The 25,563-nt window shown below is 37.1% G+C and overlaps 1 protein-coding gene across 1 annotated transcript in view; it reads left to right on the top strand.

Moving 5' to 3' along the window:
• The window catches only part of LOC101887870 (ras GTPase-activating protein raskol), a 414,153-nt gene that overhangs the window by 295,110 nt on the left and 93,480 nt on the right, over positions 1-25,563 (top strand). The window lies entirely within an intron of this gene.

Raw genomic sequence — 25,563 nt, 5'->3', positions numbered from 1 at the left:
ACATCACATTTTGTTAGAGTTTAAATTATTCAAAATATTGACCCTTTGTGGGGGAGGTACTTGATGGAGTGGACCGATATGATCCATTTTTTGAACCTGACATAGAACTAATGCAAATATTAGGGTTGGAGCAAAATCGGATTAGCGTTTCTCTTTCTTTCTCTATATTTTTGGAAATTTCGACATTTTGTGCGGTATATTCCAGAAAGAGTGGACCGATATTGCCCATCTCCGTACTGCCCATGTGTCGTTCAACAAAAAACATAAAAAGTTCCTTCAAAAGTCCCAGATTTCCTGCAAGAAAATCTTTAATTATATCCTCAGCCATATGGCTACAGAAATAACGGTTTTATACCCTAGATCTCTTTGGACCAAATCCGTCTCAGAACATTTGAAGTCGATCTAAGGGTGTCCGTCTGGCTGGTTCGTACGATAACTCTCGAAGAGAGTACCCGATTTTAACCAAACTGGTACAAAACTTTGCAAATCCCAATATTTTTGTCAGTGCTTCGTCAGGGGGGAAAATGGAGAAAACCGGCCCACCCCATCAACGCGAAATAAGCATATTTTTTTTTTCAAACTCGGCACATCGCAATATTTCCATTAATTTAATATCTGTTGTGAAAATCGTAGATATCAGTCCCCTGGAAAATATAAGATCACTCCTTCCGGCAACCCCTCCCCCACAAAGGATGAAAATTTGGAATAATTATATCTCTCATAGCTTACGAAAGAAATCAGCGATTCTTTTCAAATTTGGTTTATCGAAATATTTCTCCCAATCAGAGATCTTATGTGAATATGGAATATATTGGCCTGCTCCTTCTAGTACCTTCCCACAAAAATCGAAAATTTAGCTTGGCAATTATTCGCATAAAATTGAAAAATAAATGTTGGATTTTTCTTTCGATTTTGCACATCCCTATATTAATACCCTACACCACAGAGTGGTAAGGGTATTATGTCTTTGTGCATTTGTTTGTGATAGGGAGAAGGAAGGGAGATAGACCCATATTTACTTTTGAGGATCTTCATAGAATCACTTTCTGAGTAAATTTATGTATGTCAGTCCGACTGTCCGTCCGTCTGTCCATGTATTCTTGTGAACAAAATGCAGGTCGTATTTATTATCCGATTGAGATTAAATTTTGCAAAAAATATTGGTTTGGCCCAAGGACGAACCCTATTGAAATTGTTGATAATCGGATCTGATTTAGATATACCTCCCATATATATCCTCAACCGATTTTGGGTTAATTGTACACAAAATGGACAAAATAAGTCCTAGACTTGAATTTTGGTATATCCGACCGAATTCAGTCTAGAAGCAAGTACATTAAATTTGGTAAAAATCGGTTCAGATATAGTTATAGCTTCCATATATAAGTTTCATCCGATTTGGTGTTTAAGTCCCCCACATTCGTAATATGCATTCGACAACAATGACATTTGGTACCAGATATCAGATACAGCTCTAAAATAAGTGTATCAAATTTTGTCAAGATCAGTTGAGATTTGGATATATCTCCCATATATATCTTCAACCGATTTCGGGTTAATTGTGCACCAAATGGTCAATATCAGTCCAAATGACCTGAATTTTGGTACATCCCACATATATGTTTCATCCGATTTGGTTTTTAAGTCCCTCACATTCGTAATATGCATTCGACAACAGTGATATTTGGTAGCAGACATCTTATAGACCTACGAAATACCTTTACCAAATTTAATCGAAAACGGCTAAGATTTGGATGTAGCTCCCTTATATATCTTTAATCCGATTTCAGATTTCTTGTGCAAATAATGGCAAATATCTGCCAAATGGCGGGAATTTCGGGACTTACGTTTCCATTTGGTGGAACTCGGCTCCGATATATAATTTTTTTAATATAACCCATCTCGAAGTGATATCATGCACTCTATACCAATGTTATTTGTTATAAAAAGATTAAAATGTCTACGTCAAATTTAGTGAAAATCGATTCAGAATTGGATAGGCCTTCCATATATTAGTTCCCTCAGCTATAACTGATCTAAAGCCAAATGTTGATAGGTGGTATGATCTTCTTCAAATAAATTCTTTTGTTACGGGAGCTCTGCTAAATATACATAGGGTATCATATAGCCGGCCCCGCCCGACTTTTGACGTTTCCTTACTGGTTTTATCAGAATTAGATGAAGTGGAATACTTGGGTCCACCAATCTGAAAATGCTGAACTACTCAGCATATTTCCGTCCTCTTTCCAAACACTGTGCAATTAATGCCACTAAATGCAATTAGTTTTCTTTGCCTTTCATTTCCTCCGTTTTTTTTTTTCCTTTTTTTGCATGAAAGCGAAAGCCATTTATGTTGGGCCAGCCAGTTCTTTTGTTAGAAAATCCAAATATCCTAGAATAGATGAATGCCGGTCATGGTCATACCAGTTTGACGACGTGAAAGATACAAATATCTGTGTCGCCTATGAAACCAGCAGTCAGTCAGTCAGTCTGTCCAAGTAGCTCAACTGCCTGTTTACTTGCATTGCGTTGAGGGGTCAGAGGTCAGTTGACACAATTGCATATTGAGACAAAACAACGAGAAAAAAGGAAAAACAAATTTTCCTTATCTGGTTTCCTTTTTTTTGTCAATTGTTGGCAATTCTTGTTGTTGTTATTTTAGGACTGATGGACGATCTTTGGAGACGGATGTTTAACTGATTTTTATCACCACCCGGCAAACCAGGCCGACCAGCCAGTCGTTGGCCAACAAATGTAACATTTGTAACGTCGATGTTGTAATGCCATGTGACAGTTGTGTGGTTTTTTGTTATTGTTGTTTTTTTTTTCTGTTTACATTGCCATCATGGCATGTCAGATAAGAAAGGTGTTGCTTGTTCTCTCCTTTTTTCCGCAGAACACGTTTTTTGTTTTTTGCCGTTGCTCATGATTTTCTTTTTGGGTTTCTTATGGAATATTCTAAAATAACAAGAGCTCTCAAGTTTTAAACGATTTCAGATTATGTTTTTCATGATTTTAATAACCTGTTTACATTCGGTAATTTGTAAGGATTTCTAAAACGATTTTTAGCAGCTCAAGATAAATGCATAAAAATTTTATGGCGATGATACAAGTTTGGGAAGAGTTATGGAAAAAATTCTGCGAATGTATGCCTTCTTTGATATGTATCGAAATCTTGGAGTTTGTGATAATCTCCATAGAAAATGGTATGAGGGATTCCTTACACCCCTCGATTTAAGAATCATACAAGATGAGATGAGAAAAACTGCAACTAACTTTAGACTGCTGTCATTTCTAAGCCACTCATCCGACAGCTGTTAAATTTATTCCAGTGACAGCTCATAGTATTGTTTACAAGCGTACAAAAGCATTTTGGTGAGCACTTTCCAGAAAAAAAGTTATTCGCGATGGAATTCAAGCGGGATAGGGTGATTTCTTTATATTTGGCTGGAAAACCACAAGTGGCTATCGTTAGAGCACTCCAGCATTTAAATGTGAATAAATAGTTTGTGTCTCGTACCATCGCTCGTTACCGTGATACTGTTGGCGTAGCCCGACGTCAAGGAAGTAAAGGGAAGAAAACAGCAACATCAACACAAATGGTTCGCAGAAAGTAAAGAAGCGACTTGATCGAAACCCTCGACGCACTGGCCGAAAAATGGCTCGTGAGCTGAACAAATCGCAATATACCATTCGGCAAACATTGAAAAATGGGCTCGGGGTAAAGCCATAGAAATTCCAAAAAGTGCAAGAACTTACACCGCCACAGAAAGAAAATAGACTCAAAAGAGCTAACGGGTTGCTTCGCTTGGCCGAAGTGCTGAACATATCGACGCAATATACCATTCGGCAAATATTGAAAAATGAGCTCGGGGTAAAGCCATGGAAATTCCAAAAAGTGCAAGAACTTAAACCGCAACAGAAAGAAAATAGAATCAAAAGAACTAAAGAGTGGCTTCCGAAAGTGGCTTGACCGAAAGTGCTGAACTCCCGAAATGGGTTTTCTCCGATGAGAAAACATTCGTTGTCTAGCAGTCCAAAATGATCGTGTTTACTTGTCAAAGAGGTCAGCTGAAAATGTGCAGCTTCGATTGGCCACCAGAACTCAGAACTCCAGCGCCGGCAATGGTGATGGTGTGGGCCGCCATAACAGCCGATGGTCGCTCTTCGCTCGTATTCAGAATAAATACCGAATATTATCGCGAAAATACGTTGGAAGGTGTATTAAAGCCTTGGGCACGCAAACATTTTGGCCGCAGACCTTGGACATTCCAAGAGGACTCAGCTGCATTGCACATAGCAGGCGAGACCCAAGAATGGTTACAAAATGCGGTTCCTCGCTTCATTTTCAGACCACAATGGCCACCAAAATCTCCGGATATTCGAAGAGGTCAGCTGAAAATGTGCACCTTCGGTTGGCCACCAGAACTCAAGCGCCGGCCGGTGATCGGTGATGGTGTGGGCGGCCATAACAGCCAATGGGCGTTCTCCGCTCGTATTAATCGAGCGTGTCATCAAAATAAATGCCGAATATTATGCCGAAAATATTCCGGAGGGTGTATTAAAGCCTTGGGCACGCACAATTTTTGGCCGCAGATCTTGGACATTCAACAGGACTCAGCACCATCGCACTCAGCACGCGCCACCAAAGAATGGTTAACAAATGAGGTTCCTCGCTTCATTTCCAGCGCACAATGGCCACCAAAATCTCCAGATACCAATCAAATGTCTGGAGTATTTTGAAAAGCAAGGTTGTCACTAAAAAATACCAAAGTGTCGATCACCTCAAGCAAGCGCTGCGCCGGGAATACCGCAACATTTGGGCAGCTTCAGACTTTTTCATTGGCCGTTTGAAGGCCATAGTTCATGTCAAAGGTGACCAATTCGAACAAATCTAAATTTATACTAAAATTTGGCTTTTGACCTTGTTGCAGTTTTTTTATCTTACCTTGTTTTTCCCTAACAATAACCTAACCTAAGGTACCTACACTTTTGGACAAGCATTCAAAAATATCTCATTCAACAAAATTTCCTGAAAAAAATTTCCATAATTTACTCAATAGGATTATCCGAAAATTACATAACCAAACAGTTTGTATAATTTCCCTCAATAGGATTATCCGAATATGTTTTGCGCAGAAAACAAACAAACGACAACGAAATGTATTTAAATGCTCACCTCTGCCTATCTCAAATGGCAAATCTCTGAGCCTGAAATATGCAACAGCATATTTTGGAAACATGTGGTCTATTGCTTGGAAAATATTGTTGTGTTTCTTTTGTAGAACAATAAGAAGAATACAAATTGGCTATCGCTGCAGGGCTGTCGTCCGGATGGATGGACACAACTGGTCAGAAAAGATTATTTACTACCACCACCACGAAGATCCAAGCAAATGACACTTAATACTCAAAAGACAAAAGGTACAATGAGTGAAGACCCTCATAAATGCAACAGCTCAGAATGGCGACAACCTTTGCGACTGACCGAAATATGCAATTGTTGTTGTGATGAGGTTGTGGCAACGGAATGGCACAGTGTTTGGAAACCAAAAAAAAATGAAAATATAATAACAAGAATAATAATTACACTGTGTGGCAAAATCCAATTTTTCTATAATTTCAAGAAAAAATCGAGATTATGAAGGTAGAGCTTTGAATACCCTCCACCTTTTGAAAGAATTTGGCAATTTTCAAAAAAATAAAATCTGTTAAAATCTTAAAAATACCGAATGTAGCCGTTATATTAGGGTCTATACAACGACGTGGACCTGTATAGGCAACATTTGTCATAAGCCATCACTATATTCAAATGCGAAACTTAAAAAAAAAAGTGAAAAATGTAGCTAAAATCATCGGGAGCTGTACGAAGACGTGGACCTGGACAGATAATTTCCTGTCATAGGCTGTAGCATCCATTACGAACTTCAAATACCAAATTTGAAACAATTCCGGTGAATAATGTAGCTAAAATCATCAAAATACCGAAAATCGGGAGGTACCGTTATATGGGGGCTATACGAAGACGTGGACCAGCAGTGACAATTTTCTGTCATAGGCTGTAATATCCATTACGAACTTGAAATACAAAATTTGAAATATTTCCGGTAAATAATGTCGCTAAAATCATCAAAGCACCGAATACCTGGAGGTGCCGTTATATGGGGGCCTATACGAAGATGTGGACCTGCACAGACAATTTTCTGTCATACGCTGTAATATCCATTACGAACTTCAAATACCAAACTTGAAATATTTTCGGTGAATTATGTCGCTAAAATCATCGAAATGCCGAATATCGGCAGGTACCTTTAATTGGGGGCTATACGAAGACGTGGACCTGCACAGATAATTTTCAGTCATACGCTGTACTATCCATTACGAACTTCAAATACCAAATTTGAAACTCTTCCGATGAATAATGTCGTTAAAATCATCAAAATACCGAGTATCGTGAGGTACCGTTATATGGGGGCTATACGAAGACGTGGACCTGCAAAGACGATTTTCCGTTATAGGCTGTAGTATCCCTTACGAACTTCAAATACCAAATTTGAAATACTTTCGGTGAATTATGTCGCTAAAATCATCAAAATACCGAATATCGGGAAGTACCGTTATATGGGGGCTATATAAAGACTCGGACCTTCACAGACAATTTTCTCTCATAGGCTGTAATATCCATTACGAAATTCAAATAACAAATTTGAAACAATTCCGGTGAATAATGTCGCTAAAATCATCCAAACACCGAATATTGGGAGGTACCATTATATCGGGGCTATACCAGAACGTGGACCTACATGACCCATTTTCAATACCAAAAGTCCTGCAGACATAATACACATTTGAGTATATTTTTATCTAATAAAAAAAATATTTCATTTCGTTCGGAAGCTAGAATGTTTTCCACAGACGGATAGACGGACAGACGTATCGCTAAATCGACATAGAATTTTATCTGATCAACAATATATATTCTTTGTGGGGTCTAAAATATATATTTCGAGGTGTTACAAACGGAATGGCAAAGTTAATATATCCTCCATACTATAGTGGAGAGTATAAAAATAGGAGACACGTTTATCTTTTAAAAGTTTACATCGAAACCTCCCCCTCTTCCTCACTTTTGGAAATTTTCCGAGTAGAATTCCTGGAATCCATGCATTTTAGGTATATAGAGACTTTTCGGATATTCCAAATTAGAATACGAGGAATATTTTGGTCAGGAATTTTAATCCACAGTCACCTAAGGGGTCTTTTTGGTCCTTTTCTGAAAATATGGCTAAAATCTACCTTTAAAAGGGATCGTAGCAAGTCAAAATATTCTACAAAATTATTTGTCATAACATTCTACTATAGGTCCTAGTAGACGTCAAGAGTCTAAATCTTACTTTAACGCCAGAAAGTCATATTAAAACACGTTTTATGGTTAAAACCCTACTTTTTGGGAATTTGTGCAAAAATCTCCACCAGAATCGCATTTTAGATGGATGACGCCAAAGCTAAAATTATTCTACATCAAATTTATACCATAAGTTACCAAAGAAAATAAATCTCAACATCAATTAATTTAAATTTTTGTAGCAGGATAAAAGACGATTTTTAGAAAATATTTTATCCCAGAACCAGAACTAAATATGGTTAAAATCTCCATTTAAAAGGGATCGCAGCAAAGTAAAATATTTTACAAAATTATTTGTCATAAAATTCTACTTTAAGTCCTGGAAGATGTCAAGAGTCTAAATCTTACCGAATGTTGCTCTGCGGTATTTTGGCCCATTCCGCTTGCTTGAGGTGATCGACACTTTGGTATTTTTTGTGCCAACCTTGCTTTCCAAAATACTCCAGATACAATACATAGTCCAACGGATTGATATCCGGAAATTTTGGTGGCCATTGTGCGCTGGAAATGAAGCAAGGAACCTCATTTTGTAACCATTCTTGGGTGGCGCGTGCTGAGTGCTATGGTGCCGAATCCCGTTGGAATGTCTAAGGCCTGCGGCCTCCAGAATATTTTCACGATAATAGTCGGCATTTATTCTGATGCCAGGGTGATGCTTTACCCCGAGCTCATTTTTCAATATTTGCCGAATGGCATATTGCAATATGTTCAGCTCGATCAAGTCGCTTCTTTACTTTCTGCGAACCATTTCTGCTGATGTTGCTGTTTTCTTCCGTCCACTTCCTTGATGTCGAGTTACGCTTCCAGTTACCGTCACGGTAACGAGCGATGGTATGAGACACAAAAGATTTTGTTCACATTTAAATGCTGGAGTGCTCCGACGATAGCCACTTGTGGTTTTCCAGCCAAATATCACAGAAATCACACTATCACGCTTGAATTGCATCGCGAATAACTTTTTTTCCGGAAAATTCTCACCAAAATGTTTTTGTACGCTTGTAAACAATATAATGAGCTGCCACTGGAATAATTTTAACAGCTGTCGGATGAGTGGCTTAGAAATGACAACAGCCTGAAGTTGGTTGCAGTTTTTTCAACTCAGTGTCTTTTTTAAAGAATATTTTTTCTAGGTCCAGGACAACCAAGGATTTTCTAAAAAAAAACTTTTTTTGGAAATGCAGTAGAATTTTCAAAGATCTTCTCAGAACTTCCTCTCTTTATAGAATCAATTTTTCATTCCTCATTTTTATGTAAATTATTTTTGCATTTTATTTCTGGACTCTGCTGTCATTATGACAAGCAAGGGCGAGTTCGTTGTTGGGCACAACAACACAAATTTAATTCGAGTTAGGCCTTAAAATGACAGCTGGATTGTCTACGGGTGCTTTCTTGCTTGAAAATGTCTTTTTTTTTCCTTTCCTTTTCTGGGCCCTCAGCGGCACCATGGCCACCACCACCACAACGGGAGTAAGTTTTATGATCGTCAAGAATTGATCGGTTGCTCTCTGCAGTTGGTCTTTATGGCGTCGTCAAAACGGGGGAAAAAACAGACGCGCCTGGCTGCCGGCTTTTACACCTTTTTTGTCTTTTTCTTACTGGCAAACCAATGACGCATGCCATTTGTTTGTCTGCCTCATATTGGATGGATGGAAGGTAGATGACCACACAAGCCCAACAAGGAACACAAAATTGGCCACTCAAACTGCCTGCAGGCAATTTGTATAAATTTTGGTAAAATTTTAATTTAACAAAAGTGGTTGTTTTTTTATGAATCGCTTTCACTGGAGTTTTTTTATTGTTTTCATCAAAATTTTTGCATAATTCTCTTTTCAGCTTTTTTATTTCACTCTTTCTCCTCCTTCGCCAGATTTATGTCACTTTAGTTTATTTTTGCAAAATTATCTTCGACTGGCATCGCAGGATTTTTTTTCGCAATTTTTTGCACAAAAGAATGACAAGGGGTGTTAACGACACCCCTTTCGCTTTTGTCTGGACCGGGACAAGCCACACACCCTCCACCATCCATGTCGAGCAACATTTCTCGCTAACCATGAATAGATTTTTAACACGCACGCATGCAAATTTGTTGTTATTGAGGGTTTTTGCAAATACTTCCGCCCTGTCCTAAGGGTATTTCGAGGTTCAATGTGAGCAAACTAATTTAAATTTTGCCAAAAAGGGGTTGCCAGAAATATTCGCCCGTCACTATGACCAAGGGGTTAGCATAAATTTAATTAAGTGGTATTTGAATGTCCTGACAAATTTACTTGGCATACCAGGCATGAGAGACACAATTTGAGAGGTTTCGAAAAGAATATAGCACAGATTAAAAAATTTTACAATTTTCAAAAAAAAAAAAAAAACAAGTAAAAAAGCCGTAATTTCGGCCGGGCCGAACATTTTACCCTCCAACATTTTCAAGGAATTTGACAATTTTCAAAAAAATCCGTTAAGAATACTGTTAAAATCTTAAAAATACCGAATGTACCCAATATATTAGGGTCTATACGACGACGTGGACCTGCACAGACAATTTTCTGTCTTAGGCTGTAGTATCCATTATGAACTTCAAATACCAAATTTGAAACAATTCCGGAGGATAATGTCGCTAAAATCATCAAAATACCCAATATCGGGAGGTACCGTTATATGGTGGATATACGAATACGTGGAACTGCACAGACAATTTTCTATAGTATCCATTACGGACTTCAAGTACCAAATTTGAAACAATTCTGGTGAATAATGGCTCGAAAATCACCAAAATACCGAATATCGGGAGGTACAGTTATATGGGGGCTATAGGAGGATGTGGACCTTCACAGACAATTTTCTGTCATAGGCTGTAATATCCATTACAACCTTCAAATACCAAATTTGAAACAATTCCGGTGAATAGTGTCGCTAAAATCACCAAAATACCGAATATCGGGAGGTACCGTTATATGGGGCTTTAGGAAGACGTAGACCTGTACAAATAATTTTTCGTCATAAGATGTAGTATCCACTACGAACTTCAAATACCAAATTTGAAACAATTCTGGTGAATAATGTCGCTAAAATCATCAAAATAATGAATATCGGGAGGTACCGTTATATGGTGGTTATACGAATACGTGGAACTGCACAGACAATTTTCTGTCATAGGCTATGGTATCCATTACGAACTTCAAATACCACATTTGAAAGAATTCCGGTGAATAATGACGCTTAAATTATCAAAATACCGAATATCGGGAGGTACTGTTGTATGGGGGCTATACGAAGACGTGGACCGGCACAGACAATTTTCAGTCATAGGCTATAGTATCCATTACGGACTTCAAGTACCAAATTTGAAACAATTCTGGTGAATAATGGCTCGAAAATCACCAAAATACCGAATATCGGGAGGTACCGATATATGGGGGCTAACCGAACCCATGGACCTGCACAGACAATTTTCTGTCTTAGGCTGTAGTATCCATTACGAACTTCAAATACCAAATTTGAAACAATTCTGGTGAATAATGTCGCTAAAATCATCAAAATAATGAATATCGGGAGGTACCGTTATATGGGGGATATAGGAAGACGTAGACCTGTACAGACAATTTTCTGTGTTAGGCTATAGTATTCCATTTCGAACTTCAAATACCAAATTTGAAATAATTCCAGTGAATAAAATCATGAAAATACCAAATATCGGGAGGTACCGATATATGAGGGCTAACCGAACCCATGGACCTGCACAGACAATTTTCTGTCATAGGCTGTGGTATCCATTACGAACTTCAAATACCAAATTTGAAACAATTTCGGTAAAATATGTCGCTAAAATCACCAAAATACCAAATATCGGGAGGCACCGTTGTATGGGGGCTATACGAAGACGTGGACCTGCTGAAACTGTGCACCTTCGGTTGTCCACCAGAACTCAAGAGCCGGCCATGGTGATGGTGTGGGCAGCCATAACAGCTGATGGTCGCTCTCCGCCCGTATTAATTGATCGTGGCATCAGAATAAATGCCGAATATTATCAAAAATATTCTGGAGGGTGTATTAAAGCCTTCTGCACACAAACATTTTGGCCACGCAAACATTTTGGTCGCACCATCGCATTTAGCACGCGCCAGCCAAGAATGATTAAAAAATGAGGTCCCTCGCTTCATTTCCAGCGCACAATGGCCACCAAAATCTCCGGATACCAATCCGTTGGACTATTGTCTGGTCTGGAGAATTTTGGAAAGCAAGGTTGGCACTAAAAAATACCAACAGGTCGATAACCTCAAGCAAGAACTTCGACGGGAATGGGCCAAAATACCGCAGAACAACATTCGGGCAGGGTGTGGCGGTTTTATTGGCCGTTTGAAGGCCATAATTCTTGCCAAAGGTGACCAATTCAAACAAATCGAATTTTTTTTCTAAACATTCCGACATTTTTTGCTTTCATTCAATACAATTAAAAAAATGTAAAAAATATGGCGTTTGACTTTTTTGCAGTTTTTTTTAGCTCATCCTGTATATTCGGGCCTTTAAGGCCTATAGAGTTTTAATAGAAGGTTTTATGGGCCTTTTGCGGGCCCTAGTTTTACCATGGAACGTTTTATTAACCATCAAAAGTTACTAGATATTCTCTAACTTCTAAGGCAATTAAATATTTGATAGAAAATTTGGTGGGTCTTCTAAGACCCCTATATCTTTTTAGACAATATATGGTCCTTCAAAAACTCCAAGATTTTCTATAGACAAATTTTTGAACGTTTTTGGGAAAATTGTATGGACCTTTTGCGGGCCCTAGTTTTACTATAGAAAGTTTTATTAACCATCTAAAGTTACTAGAAATTCTCCAAAAAATTGTTGGAACTTCTAAGGCAATTAAATTATTTATAGAAAATTTGGTGGGTCTTCTAAGGACCCCTATATTTTTTTACACAATATATGGTCCTTCAAAAACTCCAACAATTTCTATGGACAAATTTTTAGACGTTATTTGGACCCTAGATTTTCTATAGAAAATGTATGTATTTATAGAAGCCCTTTAGAATTTCTCTGGAAAATTTATACGGGCATTGAAATGTTCTAGAAAGTTTTTGACCTCTTAAGGTCCCTACATTTCCTGCTGCAAATTTTAGAAGCCTTCTCTGAGCATAAAATTTTAATCGGATTACTAACATAATTCAACAATTCTCATTAACTTCGAGTGCAGAGTGTGCTGGCAATAAGGATGCATGTGCACAGGGATGCTAGTTATTCGAATCTCTGATCTCCACCCCATACAGTGGATGATGATGATGCTGCTGTTGATTAATCCCCCTCTTAACCTTCCTCGATTCCCTAGTTTTTTTTTATGCGCATTGACAACATTTACAAATTTCCTAGTTAAGGTTACCAATCTCGTTATGCAAGAAGCTTAAATCAAAATCCTTGTTACAGCTGTTTTTAGATTTTTCTTTTTTTTTCGAACGAATATTATCGCATATTTTGATCCTGCAGGATATCAACAATTCCCTATTGTGTTGTTGGCTTAATTACAAAAAAAAAAGACACATCGTCACATATTTGCAGCCAGCCGATATGGCATGCATACACAACTGCCTAGCGTCGTATAAAGGTCGGAATGCGCTACGCTGCAAAAGAAAGGATTTAAAAAACTGTCATTGTTTTGTGGCAAAACCGTAGAGCGCACAACGAACCAGCGCTGTGACTCATTTCTACGCAGTTGCTGCCACATGAAAGGGAAATACAACAGCTGGCTGGCCGGGCGGCCGCTCTTTTGACCTCGTGTTCGTACAAAGGTGTAGTAACGAGGCATTCTACTAATCTTTTTCTAAAAAAAACAATAATGGGTGGTTCGGAGTTTTTTTTTTTTTTTTTTTCAAAATTTGTCGTAGTTTTTTAAAATGACTAACCTCCTAGTCGTCAATTGTTTAATAGATGAATGGAATATATTGTGTTATTTTTTTTTTTTGTTTTGTACAACAATGAGATCGATTGATATCAATATCTGTCATTTATGGCACATATTCATACGGGAGATGGGTCGCATGGAGGTTGACAGTTGTCCTAGCTAATAAGAGGGCTCTCAAAAATATTTTAAAAGAACCAAAAGATCGCAGATTTTTGAATTTTTATACTGAGCTACAAAAAAAATAATAATAATAATGATAATGCCCTGACCACTTTGTGGTGTAGGGTATAAAAAACGGGAAAATCCAGTATGCGACAGTGCCTACTCTACTGCACACTTTTTGAAGTTTTCGGATTACGAATTTCTGTGGAACCTGTTAACTTTAGGTATATAATGCCCTCGGGACGGGGTTTATTTGGCCCAGAAATTTTAACATTCAAGCGAATCAATAAAGGGATCTTTTGGTCATTTTTTCAAAAGATGGATAAAAAATCTCCCTTTAACGCCTCAATGTTGCAAAATACAGGGTGAGATGAAAAAAAAAACTTATTGGTAACCTTAACTAGGAAATTTGTAAATGTTGTCAATGCGTATAAAAAACTAGAGAATCGAGTAAGGTTAAGAGGGGGATTAATCAACAGCAGCATCATCATCATCCTCTGTATGGGGTGGTGATCACAGATTCGTATAACTAGCATCCCTGTGATGCATCCTTTTTGTCAGCACACTCTGCACTCGAAGTTAATGAGACATGTTGAATAATGTTAGTAATCCGATTAAAATTTTGTGCTCAGAAAAGGCTTTTAAAATTTGCAACAGGAAATGTAGGGGCCTTAAGAGGTCAAAAACTTTCTAGAACATTTCAATGTCCCTTAAAATTTCAAGAGAAATTCGAAGGGTTTTGATAAACCCATAAATTTTCTACAGAAAATCTAGGCCACATATAACGTCCACAAAATTTGTCTAAAGAAAATTCGGTGTTTTTGTAGGACCATATATTGTTTAAAGCAAATATATAGGGGTCTTAGAAGACCAATTAAATTTTCGATAAACAATTTAAATGCTTTAGGAGTTCCACCAATTTTTTAAGAGACATTCTAGTAGCTTTAGACGGCCAATAAAATTGTATATAGTAAAACTAGGGCCTACAAACGGTCCATAAAATTTTACATAGAAACTCCCAGAGACCTTAAAGGCCCAAATATATTTTAACAGAAAATCTAATGGCCTTATAAGGTTTATAACAAATCTATTGAATATCTAGGGAAGGTCCATAAAATTTTATGTAGAAAATCTATGGGTTTTAGAAGACCAATAAATTTTTACAGAAAATCTAGAGGCCTTAGAGGGACCATGAAATTAAAAAACTAGGGACCTTAGAATGCACCAAATACAGGGTGTGAGGAAAAAAGTCACTCGTCCGACAGCTGTTAAGATTATTCCACTGACAGCTGATTATATTGTTTACAAGCATTCGAAAGCATTTTGGTGAGAATTTTCCAGAAAAAAAGTTATTCGCGATGGAATTCAAGGGTGATGTCTTTATATTTTACTGGAAAACCACAAGTGGCTATCTTTAGAGCACTCGACCACTTAAATGTGAATAAATCTTGTGTGTCTCATACCATCGCTCGTTACCGTGATACTGGCTGCGTAGCCCCCGACATCAAGGAAGTGGACGGAAGAGAACAGCAACATCAGCAGAAATGGTTCGAAAAGTAAAGTAGCAACTTGATTGAAGAAACCTGCGTCGCAGTGCCCGAAAAATGACTCGGCAAATATTGAAAAAATTAGCTCGGTGTAAAGCCATTGAAATTCCAAAAAGTGCAAGAACTTACACCGCATCAGAATAAAAGTAGACTCAAGAGAGCTAAAGAGTTGCTTCGGACCAACAGATCTCAAGGCGTGGATTTTTTAAAGACAATTTTCTAAAGGACCAACAGATCACTAGGCGTGGCTTTTTTAAACGAAATTTTCTAAAGGACCAACAGATCACTAGCCGTGGATTTTTAAACGAAATTTTCTAAAGGACCAACAGATCACTAGGCGTGGATTTTAAAACGAAATTTTCTAAAGGACCAACACAGCTCTAGGCTTGGATTTTTTTTTAACGAAATTTTCTAAAGGACCAACAGATTTTTCAAAGAAATTTTCTAAAGGACCAACCCAGCTCTAGGCTTGGATTTTTTAAACGAAATTTTCTAAAGGACCAACAGATTTTTCAAAGAAATTTTCCAAAGGACCAACACAGCTCTAGGCTTGGATTTTTTAAAGAAATTTTCTAAAGGACCAACATGGCTATAGGCGTTAAAGAAATTTCCTAAAGTAAAAACTGATCACTAGGCGTGGATATTTTAAACGAAATTTTCCAAAGGACCGACACAGTGCAAGTGGTGAACTGCTGAATTTGGTGTCCTCCGATGAGAAAACTTTCGTTGTCCAGCAGTTTGTAAACAAACAAACTGATCGTGTTTAATTGCCAAAGAGGTCAGCTGAAAATATGCACCTTCGGTAGGCCACCAGAACTCAAGCTCAAGCGCCGGCCATGATCGGTGATAGTGTGGGCCGCCATAACAGCCGATGGATGCTCTACGCCCGTATTAATCCACCGTGGCATCAGAATAAATGCCGAATATTATCGTCAAATTATTCTGGAGGGTGTATGCCTTGGGCATGCAAACATTTTGGCCACCCAAGAATGGTTACAAAATGAGGCACAATGGCAACCAAAATGTCCGGATACCAATCCGTTGCACTATTGTGTCTGAAGTATTTTGGAAGGCAAGGTTGGCACTAAAAAATACCAAAGTGTCGATCACCTCAAGCAAGCGCCGGGAATGGGCCAAAATATCGCAGAGCAACATTCGAGCAGCGTGTGACGGTTTCATTCTATTCTAAAATTTGATGCTATTCCCGACATTTTTTGCTTTCATTAAATTAAATTTAAAAAAAATATGTAAAAATTATGGCGTTTGCTTTTGATACAGTTTTTTATCTCACCCTGTGTATCGGACTACTCCTTCTGGTACCTCCCCTACTACTTGAATAATTATAACGCTCATAAAATGCAAAATAAGCATCCGATTATTTTCAAACTCGGCGCATCTCAATATTTCTATCAACACAAGATCTGGTGGGAAGTTGGGATATAGCGGACCAATTCTTCTAGTACCTCCCCTACACATTGGTCAAATTTTTGAATAAGCAAAATGCTCATCAAATGCAAAATCTCACACATTCTAATATTTTTATCAACACAAGATCTGGTGGGAAGTTAGGATATAGCGGACCAATTCCTCTAGTACCACTCCTACACATTGGTCAAAATTTCGAAAAACCAAAATGCTCCTAAACTCCAAAATAAGCATCAGATTCCCTCACACATCCTTATATTTTTATCAATACAAGATATGATGTGAAGGTAGAATATATCGGACCACTCCTTCTGGTACCTCCCTCAAAAAAGGTTTTAAGATTTGAACAACCAAAACTTCCATAAAACCCGTAATAGGCATTTGATTCTTTCTGGTATTTTTTCAAGGACTAGAAAAGTCGTATTTTTTAATATTTTTACCAGGATCAGGACGGCCATGAATGTTTTTAAGAATATTTCATCAAGCTCCAGGATAATAGTAGATATTTTTTAATTATTTTTTCCAGGATCAGAAAAAATGGTAGATTTGTTAAGGATATATGTTTGGGATAAGGGAAAATGGATTTGGTGAGGAATATTTTTTCAAGGACCAACACAAAAATGAAAAGTTTAAAGAATATTTTTCTAAAGACCAGGTCAGCCATGATTTTCGTAAAAGAATATTTTTTCAAGGACCAGCAAAACGTAGATTTAACAAAAAAAAATTACATAGGTGCAGGACAATCTTCATTTTATAAAGAATAATTTTTAAGGATGAGGAGGAGGTGAAGTTTTTTTTAAGTATTTTTTGCCAAGAATTTTGGTTTATTTAAAAACACTTTTTCACTGATACTCGCAGATCTTTTAACGAATATCTCGTTCTTTAGAATATTATGAGTCCATCTACGGACCATGGATTTTCTATAGAAAATATTCGGTCCCCTCTATGGCTTTCTTTGGATTTTCTACAGAAACTTTTTTCAAAATGACTTCAATTTCTATAACTGATGACAGATGTAATTCTTCTTCTCCTCATAATATCCATATCAATCCCTTTACACTCTCTCTCCACTTCACCACAGTAGCTAGGCTGGAGGCGAATAATCAAACTGTTTATTTACAGCATGTTCAGCATTTGCCTTTGGCAATGGAAAATATGGAATAAATTAACGCTCAGTAAGGGTTCTCCCAATTATCTATACTTTCTACTCGTGTTTTTATTTTTCAAGTGGTTTTTAGGATTTAAATAACTTCATTCTTTGTACTTCAACTTGTAGGACATACAGATTACAATTGTAGTCGAGTGCAAACTGTGATCATAATCTCTAAAATGGAGAGTATGGAAATGCTATCCTTTTGCCTAGAGAGAGAGAGCGAGCCTAATGGGCTAAACACCCGCTGGGCGTGCAGCATTGATTTCAAGAGCCTTAAGGCAAGAGCAAGCGATCGAGATGACATCTCGTTTGAAAATAATTTAAATGGTAATGGAAAATATGTGAAGCCAATGGAAAGTAATAACAATGGACAGGGATGGGAATGTTGTATCAATAAAAAAAAACTCATAACTCATAAAATTTAAAAAAAAACAAGTTTTTCCAAGGACCACAATAATCCTCGATTTTTTAAAAAATATTCTTCAAGGACAAAAACAATACAGGGTGAGATAAAAAAAACTGCAACAAAGTCAAAATCGCCATAATTTTTAATTTTTTTTAATTATATTGAATGAAAGCTAAAAATTGTCGGAAATAGCATTAAATTTTAGAATAAGTTTTGATTTGTTCGAATTGATCACCTTTGGCATGAATTATGGCCAATGAAACCGTCACACGCTGCCCAAATGTTGCTCTGTGGTATTTTGGCCCATTTCCGGCGAAGCGCTTGCTTGAGGTGTATTTTTTAGTGCCAACCTTGCTGTCCAAAATACTCCAGACCAGACAATAGTCCAACGGATTGGTATGCGGAGATTTTGGTGGCCATTGTGCGCTGGAAATGAAGCGTGGAACCTCAGTTTGTAACTATTCTTGGGTGGCGCCTGCTGAGTCCTCTTGGAATGTCTAAGGTTTGCGGCCAAAATGTTTGCCTGCCCAAGGCTTTAATACACCCTCCAAAATATTTTCGCGATAATACTCGGCATTTTTTTCTGATGCCACGGTCGATCAATACGAGCGAAGAGAGACCATCGGCTGTTATGGTGGACCACACCATCATCGCGGCCGAACCTTGATTTCTGGTGGCCAACCAAAGGTGCACATTTTCAGCTGATCTCTTTGGCAAGTACACACGATCATTTTGTTTGTTTACTAGCTGCTGGACAACGTATGTTTTCTCGTCGGAGAAAACCCAATTCGGCAGTTCACCACTTTCGACCAAGCGAAGCAACTTTTTAGCTCTTTGAGTCAAATTTCTTTCAGGTGTAAATTCTTGCACTTCTTGGAATTTCAATGGCTTATGACCCCGAGCTCATTTTTCAATATTTGCCGAATGGAATATTGCGATATGTTCAGCTCACGAGCCATTTTTCGGCCACTGCGATGCGGGTTTCGATCAAGTCGCTTCTTTACTTTTTTAACCATTTCTGCTGATGTTGCTGTTTTGTTCCGTCCACTTCCTTGACGTCGGGCTACGCGACTAGTATCACGGCAACGAGCGATGGTACGAAACACAAAAGATTTATTCACATTTAAATGCTGAAGTCCTCTAACAATAGCCACTTGTGGTTTTCCACCCAAATATAAAGAAATCGCACTATCACGCTTGAATTCCATCACGAATAACTTTTTTTCTGGAAAATTCTCACCAAAATGCTTTCGGACGTTTGTAAACAATACTATGAGCTGTCACTGGAATAATTTTAACAGCTGTCGGACGAGTGACTTAGAAATGACAGCAGTCGGAATTTGGTTGCAGTTTTATCATCTCACCCTGTATTTCCACATTTTCCAAAAAATTGAACATATCTCATATAAAGTACAGGAAGTAGTCGATGTAGTCCAAATCTGTCTCGTAGTAATATTTATATCCATCTTAGGTCAGAAACGAATATTGACCAACTCCTGCGGAAGCTCCCTCAGAAAGGGTCAACAGTTTGAATAAACATAACTCAAGGCTGGGGGTATACATCTGTCGGCTTATCCGACCGATACTATTTTACTTGTTTTTTTTTTTTTTTAATTTCGACCTTTTGTGGAGGAGGTACCAGAAGGAGTGGACCGATATTTTCCATCTCCGAACTCGATCTTAGTTTGATAATAATATTACGATGTACTAAGTTTGCACCAAATCGGACACTCCCTCGGAGAGTTATCGTACGCTCCAGCCAACCAGACAGACGGATGGACATCGCTAGATCGACTCCAAATGTTCTGAAACGGGGGTTGGTCCAAAGGCACCTAGGGTCTAAAACCGTTATTTCGATTAGGCACATTTTGGCCACATCAAAGCCACACGGCTGAGGGTATTAAAATGTATTAGTTCACTCGAAATAAATAATTTCCAACCTCTTTAAGGGTAGATACTTTAGTTCCTACAAGGTAGCCCCATTCCAAAATCCACAACTGTTTCTTAATCATATAATTTTATTATTAGTCTCATTTTATAAAAAAATGCCTTAATTAATCGATTTTATGACCTTTCTAATTATTTTCCCCTCTTCTCTATTTTCAGGTATGTAAAGCCAAAGATAACCCAAAAAACAAAAAAAAAAAAAATAATTCATGTAAGTTAAAAAGGGAGTAGAGAAAGGTTAAGGAACTTCTTCCCAGCAGTTTGATAGCACAATGTTATTAATGAGTTGAATATAATTGACAGCTGTCAGTTTCGAAAGATAAACCTGTTTTTTATTTATTATTCATCTGTTGGGTAAGAAAAGAAAAACCTCAATTTCTTTAAGAAATTTGTCCAGTCATCAGTTGAATTTGATAATAATTTCCGTTGAAAATGTTATTGATGATCCCATACGCATACCTTAACTAAAAAAATGAATTTACATACATTTCAAATCTAAGGGGTAAATATTTTTCGGCTTAAAAAATTTTGAGAGTTTATAAAACCCTTGAAAAAAACTATTTGTAAACCTTCCTTCCTTCTTTTCTTACAAATTTCCCCTATTTTTTCACTAAAACTTGAGGAATTAGAGTCTTAGTTCCCCTCATAATATTACGCAGTCGTCCAAAAAATTCCAATTCCACACAATCATTCATTCATCCATCAATTAATTATCATTTTTTTTTCGTGCAAAAAATCCCTTATTTATCCCCTAATACCCAAAACATGTTGCCTCAGTTCGATTCCCTTTTAACCGCAACTCAATGTTGTTTTATGTTAACTGCACAATACACAAACAAAAACAACAACAATTGTATAGAACGAAGTTGACATGAGTAAAAGAGAGCACAACTGAGAGACAAAGATAATTTGGTTACAAATTTTGGAGTCCAAATATTGGTGAGATAACATCTGCTTTGAGTGTTTTCTTGTTTCATAACTTACTCTCTTGCTCACGCTCTCTCTCCCTCTCATGCAGTTATTGCCAGATCTTGGAAATATTACATGATCTCTTTGCTTATCATTTTTAATCTCATCTTCTTTGATTTTCAACCGGTTGCACTGGATGGTTGTTGTTGCCAATGACTGATAATGACTCATGCGGCTTAAGTTCAGGGAATTGTCGGATTTTTTGGTAAACGAAAATAAAAAAATATTTCAGTGATTCACATTTTTTACAAATATTTAGAAAACATATTCGGAAAACTAAACTTTAATTTGATTTATATGCATGCACGGGAATGCATCTCAGAATTTAATCAATTAAAAAATTGAACCTTGAAAAATATTTTTTTCAAATATCTACAATTTTTGCGGTATTTGAAAAATATTAAAAATAAATTTACTTTTAACCTAGTTCTCGGAAAAAATATCTGAGTCTTAAAAAATAGACATTTACTGACATAGCCTTTGAATTGTCCTAGACCCTAATTTCTTGAATTATTCACGATTTTTATTCAAAAAAAAATCCACGATTGTCCTAGCCATCTAACCTTTACAGAATCCTCCACTATTCGGGTCTTTAAAAATATTCTTTGAAAATCCATGCCTGTCTTTAAAAAATATTAAATAAATTATCTACGTCTTCTTTAAATTTTACAAAGTATTTTCAAACGAATTGAGATATGAGGCTAAAATTTTGCCCACATGTGTATTTTGCCAGTTGGTAGGTTTTGTTCGTAAATGGGCCATGTCGGTCCACGTTTTCGTATAACCTCCATATAACGGTACCTCTTAATATTCGGTATTTTAATGATTTTAGCGACATAATTTAGCCGAATTGTTTCTAATTTCGTATTCGATGCTGTGCAATGGGTACTACAGCCTATGTAAAAAATGTCGTATAGACCTCATATAACGCTACCTCCCGAAATTCTGTATTTTGCCACATTTTCCACGGATTTGTCCAAAAATTTGTATTCGTAGGTCATAATGGGTTTAAGCTCCAGTGGCGGAACATTGTATGTATAGGTGCTACATATAACGGTACCTCCCTTTATTCGGTATTATGATGATTTTATCGACATTATTCACCGGAATTTTTTTCAAATTTAGTATTTGAAGATCTTGTTGGGTACTACAGACTATGACAAGAAATTACTTATGCAGGTCTACGTCTTCGTATAGCCCCGTATGGAAGTAAACGTTTTTTTTTTCAGAATTTGTTGAAATTTTTCATGTTCCTCCCATATGGTGGAGGTCATTAAAAGTTCGATTGGCGATCTTAACAAGGGTAGAATGAAACAAGGGTAGAATGAAACAAGGGTAGAATGAAATTAGGTGAACATTTTATTTCACGTTCAGTACCGGTAAAATGGCCGCCTAGATCGTGCGCCTTTAGACGTCTTTAGACTGCAGGGTGAGATGAAAAAACTGCAACCAACTTCAGACTGCTGTCATTTCTAAGCCACCCGTCCCACAGCTGTTAAAACTATTCCAGTGACAGCTCATTATATTGTTTACAAGCGTACAAAAGCATTTTGGTGAGAATTTTCCAAAAAAAAAGTTATTCGTGATCGAATTCAAACGTGATAGTGTGATTTCTTTATATTTGGCTGGAGAACCACAAATGGATATCGTTAGAGCTCTCCAGCATTTAAATGTAAATAAATCTTTTGTGTCTCGTACCATCGCTCGTTACCGACGTCAAGGAAGTGGACATCAGCAGAAATGGTTCGAAAAGTAAAGAAGCGACTTGATCGAAACCAGCGTCGCAGTGGCCGAAAAATGGCTCGTGAGCTGAACATATCGCAATATGTCATTCGGCAAATATTTAGCTCGGGGTAATGCCATTGAAATTCCAAAAAGTGCAAGAACTTACACCGCAATGGAAAGAAAATAGACTCAAAAGAACTAACGAGTTGCTTCGCTTGGCCGAAAGTTGTGAACTGCCGAATTTGGTTTTCTACGATGCCGATGAGAAAACATTCGTTGTACAGCAGTTTGTAAACAAACAAAATGTTCGTTTTTACTTGGCCACCAGAACTCACGCAAGCGCTGGCCATGGTGATGGTGTGGGCCGCCATAACAGCCGATGGCCGTTCCCCGCTCGTATTAATCGACCGTGGCATCAAAATAAATGCCGAATATTATTGCGAAAATATTCTAAAGGGTGTATTGAAGGGCACGCAAACATTTTGCCGCAAACTTTGGACATACCAACAGGACTCAGCAACATCGCACTCAGCATGCGCCACCTAAGAATGGTTACAAAATGAGGTTCCTCGCTTCATTTCCATCACACAATGGCCACCAAAATCTCCGGATACCAATCCGTTAGACTATTGTCTGGTCTGGAGTATTTTGGAAAGCAAGGTTGGCACTAAAAAATACCAAAGTGTCGATCACCTCAAGCTAGTGTTTCGCCGGGAATGGGCCAAAATACCGCAAAGCAACATTCGGGCAGCGTATGACGGTTTCATTGGCCGTTTGAAGGCCATAATTCATGCTAAAGGTGATTAATTAGAATATATGTGAACTTATATTAACATTTGATGCTATTTCCGACATTTTTTTGCTTTCATTCAATAATATTTTAAAAAAATTAAAAATAATGACATTTCACTTTGTTGCCGTTTTTTTATCTCTCCTTGTACAGGCTTGATTGAGAAGCATTCGATAAAGAACTCCATAATAATTAGATAATATATATTTCCCTTAAATCTAATCTGCCCCAAGTTTCCTATGAAATCAGCTATTTCTTTATATATTCCTTTAAATCTATGATGTCTCCAAGGAATTAATTTAGCTTTTGGTCGACGAAATATAAATTTTCGCAGATTCCTTTATAGATCGAAATGATAGACTTAATCTACGATCTGTGAATTAATAAATATTAGTGCCTTTTTTATTCTGGGACCAGCCTCTATGCGCCTTCTAAATTTTTTATAATTCTTTATAATTAAATGAAAAATTACCAAAGCTCAGCATAAATAATGGCACCGCTTAATCGAAAATCAAATTGGTTAAAAAATACTTTGCAGAAAATTACAACCACACAATAAAAATGGAAATTATAGAACCCTTTAGTCGCCGAATATTGGGTGGTAGTGTCACATAGGGGCTATACGAAGACGTAGATTTTTATAGGTAATTTTCTGTGATGGGAGATGGTTGTAGTGATTTCCAGAAACAGATAGGCAGACAGACATAGAATCTTAAATCGATATAGAATGTTATGCTGATCCAAATTATATATAGTTTGTGGAGCCTAAAGTGCTTATTTCGAGGAGTTACAATGGGAATGGCAAACTTAATACAGGGTTGTCCATATTCGACGGACCCATCTGGCAACGCCATAACTTTTGACAGAGATGTCACATAGCTTAATGACATACCGCGTTTGAAGCGTCAGTCCAAGTAGATTTTTACCATGAACCAATACACGCCACGCGAAATAGTTGAATTTTACATTCAACAGAAGAAGTCAATTGTGAAAACCCAACGTGCTTTTAAAACATTAAAAAATGTGAGAAGTGCGCCTTCGAAGAATACCATTAAGCCTTTATACGAAAAATGTTCAACTGGTAACTCTTTCTAATCCGAAGAGGCCATATAAAAGTCGACCAAGGCGATCGTACGAGAATATCGCTGCCGTACGAGCCAGTGTTGAGAGGTCCCCAAGAACATCCCAAAAACGCCGTTCTCAGCAGTTGGGCATGGCTCGGTCCACTTTACAACGGATTATTCGCATCGATTTGCATTTGTTCCCGTACAAAATTCAATTGACGCAAAGAATGTTGCCTGCGAACAAGCCAAGAAAATATAAATAATTTAAAAATATTACAGAACAACAATCCATCTCCGGGAATGATGTCATTTCTACTTTTTAATATCTTATGACATTTTCAACAAATTATTAAATTGCAATTATTATTCAAAAATGCTTTTTGAGAAAAGTGAAAAATCATCTAATTTTTCTTTTTTCATTTTCAATTAAAGAAACCTTGAATATTAATATTTTCTGCCAATTTCCATATGTCCCCACTACTTCAAGTGGTAACTCCAAACGATGTGGCAACCATTTTCTTAGGCACCACTCACTCAATGATCTTTTGTAATGAAAAAAAACACAAACAACTGTAAACAACTCCCTCTCCAGTTCAGTTACTCACACGGCGCCTTCCTTTTTCACGCTCATTCTCTCGCTCTCTCTCTCCCTCCAGAGTAATGAGTGTTTTATCTATGTATTTATCTGGAATGCTTGTGCATTCTATGTCTGGTTATCTATCAGAAAAAAAGTTGAGTGAAGTGAATGATGGCGCAATGGCCAATGTGTTTTCAATGGTTAGTTGAGAATTTGATTTGAGTGCGAGAATGAGAGTTGACGGTTAAATGTTTCGAATAAAACGGAAACGCGAGTGACAAGAAAATTTTTAATTTTTTTTTATTATTTTCTTGTTTTAATTTTATGAATGTTAAAATATAAAAAAATACAATTTATTAAAAATACAAATTTTTTTAAATTAAAAATTAAATTGTGAAAATTTAAAAAGAAAAATAATTGAAAATAAATACCATTAACAACTTGTTTTTGTTGTTTGTGTCTGTGCCCCAAACCATAAACCAGAAGAATCAGAAAAAAAAGAT

Source organism: Musca domestica, unplaced genomic scaffold, assembly GCF_030504385.1.
Source record: "Musca domestica strain aabys unplaced genomic scaffold, Musca_domestica.polishedcontigs.V.1.1 13, whole genome shotgun sequence".
Lineage (NCBI taxonomy): Eukaryota > Metazoa > Arthropoda > Insecta > Diptera > Muscidae > Musca > Musca domestica.
This window is presented reverse-complemented; position numbering and strand designations above follow the sequence as displayed.